The sequence below is a fragment of the Ictalurus furcatus genome, chromosome 15, assembly GCF_023375685.1.
Source record: "Ictalurus furcatus strain D&B chromosome 15, Billie_1.0, whole genome shotgun sequence".
Classification (NCBI taxonomy): domain Eukaryota; kingdom Metazoa; phylum Chordata; class Actinopteri; order Siluriformes; family Ictaluridae; genus Ictalurus; species Ictalurus furcatus.
The window spans coordinates 458,953-462,919 of NC_071269.1; the positions used below are offsets into that span (position 1 = coordinate 458,953).

General features: G+C 41.3%; 1 long non-coding RNA gene across 2 annotated transcripts; it reads left to right on the top strand.

The window, feature by feature from the left end:
• The first annotated feature begins 209 nt into the window (after positions 1–209).
• On the top strand, positions 210–3,461 carry LOC128618980 (uncharacterized). 2 transcript variants are annotated; one of them, XR_008387853.1, is made up of 4 exons: positions 210–349; positions 1,750–2,360; positions 2,441–2,840; positions 2,924–3,461. It is a non-coding gene; the product is annotated as an uncharacterized LOC128618980 (long non-coding RNA). The 2 variants fall into 2 exon arrangements; XR_008387852.1 differs by having other exon boundaries at positions 1,750–2,840.
• The last annotated feature ends 506 nt before the right edge of the window (positions 3,462–3,967 follow it).

Sequence of the window (3,967 nt, forward strand, 5' to 3'; positions counted from 1 at the left end):
CTACTACTGCCCAAGCTGATGATGAATACACTGCAGTGAGACCTCTGATATCTGAAGAGTTTTCTTATGTTTGCAAACCGTTTTCTGACGTGTGTCTAAATATTTTTTCTTTCAAGGGCTTCATCAATTCCATTAAGAATTTTAGAATTGTAGCTTTTTTAATTAGTTTAAAAGCTACTGCTACTGGTTGCCATAGTAACATGGGTGGTGCAACATGGGTGGCGATGGCATTAGTTAAGGGAAAAGCCAACCCTATAGTTTTCGGAAGAGCTCCGCTAAGAATAAAAGATGTTTAAAGGTTTGAAAAAGGTGTTTTCAAAGTGCTAAGCACCCCCCGGATAGGCATAAGGTCTGTTTATTTAAGTTTACTGGTTGGTCAAATGACTATTGTGTATGGTTAAAGATATGTTAATGTAAGAGAAAAGGGTAATGAAAAAGAGCATAATGCACAATTGTATTTTGTTTTACCATTCAGCTCTCACGGTGATTTGCTGGACGGAGATATTTTAAGGAAGATGTGTTATGCAATAAATCCTAGGGCTGAGCGGTACAGCTAAAAAAAAATGATACAATATAATGTTTCATGTCATTCTGTATCGATAATTATTGATAAATTTATATATTTTTTAAACAAAGACCAGTAGAAAAAAAGGGTTTGAATTTAACCACTGTATTTTTAGTTTACCCACTTTATTAAGGCAAACAACAAATAATTGTAGTTTTAACAGTCAAAAACAAAATAGAATTTAAACAAATATCTCCTTGTCACGATCCGTAGGCGGAGACGGAAGCAGTTGCAGGTATACAGAATCAAAGCAATATAATCCAAAGGGAAAGGCAAAGTTCACTGTCGTGAAACAGGCAGGGGTGTCATGCATCAGGAAACTCTGGAATCCAGTTCCCATCAGCCACTGCACTGCACTACATGTCACATGACCACCTGCACCTGATTCAATTCTGTTAATGAACACACTTGTGTATATATAGTCATTGTCTGCACTGTTTCTCTGTCTTTCGTTGTCTTAGACTTCTGTCTTCTATGTCACGGTGTTTTGTTTCATGCCACGGTGTTATGCCAAGTTGTCTTCGTGTCTTTGTTTTGTTGTTTAATTGTATAATAAACGTTAATATATCTGCGATTGCTTCTGCCTCAACCTCGGTACGTGACAAGGGGTCAGGTGATCAGGCAAACAAACAAAACTGGGCAAGGCAGAAATCGAGGTCGGGGACGGAAACACTGGTCAAAGTCAAGAAGAAAAGAAACCAAAAAAACTGCCACACTGGCCAGCTGACAAGACCTTTTTTATTCACAATCTCCACGGCAGGCACAGCACTCATTTTTGCATGTGTTCTGATGTTACATGGTGATGGCGCAACCGAACCCCACAGATACGCAACTTGTTATTGGCTGTTTGTTTGTCACTCATAGCACACTCTTTTATCAAGGCATATGATTTTATGATCCAGGGACAGTGCACGCTTGAGGGTTGTTCATGCACCCAAACTTCATGTCTGTTTACTGCGGCAACAGACCGGCAGCTGATGCACAAAAAGGAGAGTGCTCCTGCCGCGACTGCTGCTGGGGTGCTGAAGAGACAGCTCCGCTTCAGCACCCCCAATGTTTAAGCAGCGCGTCCACGCTCCACCATCCAGCAGAAGAAGGGATAGTATAAAAGGGCAATCCTGTGCTAGCATAGGGAGAGAGGACTCTCCCGGTGCACTGACTAATGTGTTATGTTTTTTGCACAGAGCGCAAACACGACCGAAGGCTCCGCCCCATGGCTGTATCCGACCGTCTGAAGGACCGTCTGAAGGACCGACCGAAGGACCGTCTGAAGGACCGACCGAAGGACCGTCTGAAGGACCGAACCCAACTCCAGACTCTCGGAAAACCTCCAGCGCGGTACTTACCGTCCCACGGACGACCCCGTACACGAGCACTTTCCCTAGGGACCACTCCTGCACACACACGCTATCACAAACAGTAAATAAATTCACTTGTTTAATACTTAAACAGCCTTGTGTCTGTCTGTGCTCCATCCACTGCTGGCTAAACTCGCTACGTTACATTTTATCAAGTGTTATATGAGCATTTTTTCTCTCGTTACTGATAAAGGTGTACCGTTGATAAATACCGATACTGTTTTATTGCCCAGCCCCAATAAAAACTCTTTAAAATCGTCAGTAAAGTTTTGGCCATCATTCAGATGGGGTCAGATCCCTGCTGCACGCGCTCGCTCAAGGTTTCAGCTCGATGATGATAAACGGACAGCAGGAAGTGAGAGTCAGCCTGATGGTCAGCGGAGATGGGGAGGCATAAAAAGTGAGATGACCATGGAAAGGGACACTGAAACTCAGGGGTATGAAGGCTTGCCTCAAACAGAAACAGAAGGCATAAATTAAAAGGATATTAATGTAGCTGAACTCCTTCGTCGTTCAGAACGTCCACGTAGAAAATGCTTGCTTACCAGAAAGATGAATGCAGTCTATTGTCACACCTCCAGCCCCACAAAGAGGTATGCTGAGTTTTCTGGGACTTACAGACTATTGTCATTAGTTAATTCCTGACTGCTCACAACATGACAAAATTCTCAGACACTGTTGTCTCAAGGACTCTCCACAGAACATTGAATGGACTAAGGAGATGATGAACTCTTTCTGTTATCTAAGAAAGGCATTAAGCTCAGCTCCAGCTCTGGGAATCCTGGACTCATCCCCATTCCACCTTGGTCGCTGGTTAGGCGGCGCTGTCCCTGAGAGATATGGAAACCCAGATACTGGGCCAGTGTCTGACAGAGCTGAAGTTTAGTTAGCGAGGCCTTGAAACCACATTGAGCCAGGTGGGTCAAGAGTTTTAGAGAGCCCTCGGTGCAGAGCTCATGTGCTTCAGCTGATAAAAGAATGTTGTACGTGTACTGAGTAGATAAGGCCTGATGTACCATGGACAAGAACACAGCGGGGGAGCTGTATGGTGCTGTGTGCTGTAGGGAGATACTGTATGAATGACCATGCCCTGCGCGAGTAAAGAATCAATCACCAAATGTATGCCTAAGTCCTTTTCTGCTGATAGCGGATACTGTTTGCAGTAAATGGGCCAAGTAGTTTTGAGCATAAGGGGTTACCTGAATGAGTCCTACTTCATTAGTATGCTTTGCCCATAAAGTTTTAGGCACGGCCGCTAATGCTTCAGGCAGTGGATACTCAGTCAGACTCGTGCTCGTCACGTGTGTGGAGAAGCTCTCCTCATTTACTAATAGATGTGCCATCAGCACAGCGACAGCAGTGCCATCAAAGAGACAATCTCCCAGATGAAAATTGATGGAGAACTTTTGCCAACCCTTTTTTTTGGCAACTTTTGCCAATAGCCAGGAATGTCAGGAATTTGTTAGCCAGTATTTGTTTGACTATAAAGTTTGACTTGTTAAAAGCTATAGCTGCTCAGCTGTATGCATGGAAATGCGTATTCTGATTTGACATTATACTTCAAAAATTAATGTTATAACGTTTTGCTGGTATGTAACATTAAAAAAAACAACTTTGCAACTGTTTGCATTAATATGATTTCTGTTTTTTTCATTACTTTATTAAAACCATTATTGTTCAGTAGTTACATTTACAGATAAACAATTTTAAAGCCATTTATAATGCATAATTAGCACATTTTCATGATTTATTAGCATTTACATTATGGAAACTGCATCTTATGCTTTCACTTTACTATCAACAGCAATATAAAATAATTCACTTATTGGAACTAGAAATAAATCTGCATTACTAATAAGTAATTATAACTATAATATAATAACATTATAAAAATGCAGGCTGCATTTAATAAATGGAACCATAAGACTGCCTAATTAATACTTATAAATTGGTGTATAATGCATTATGAGCATGGGCACTGAAAAAGCAAGTGTATTACTTATAAGTAATTATAACAATAATATAAATGTAGCTGTAACTGTTA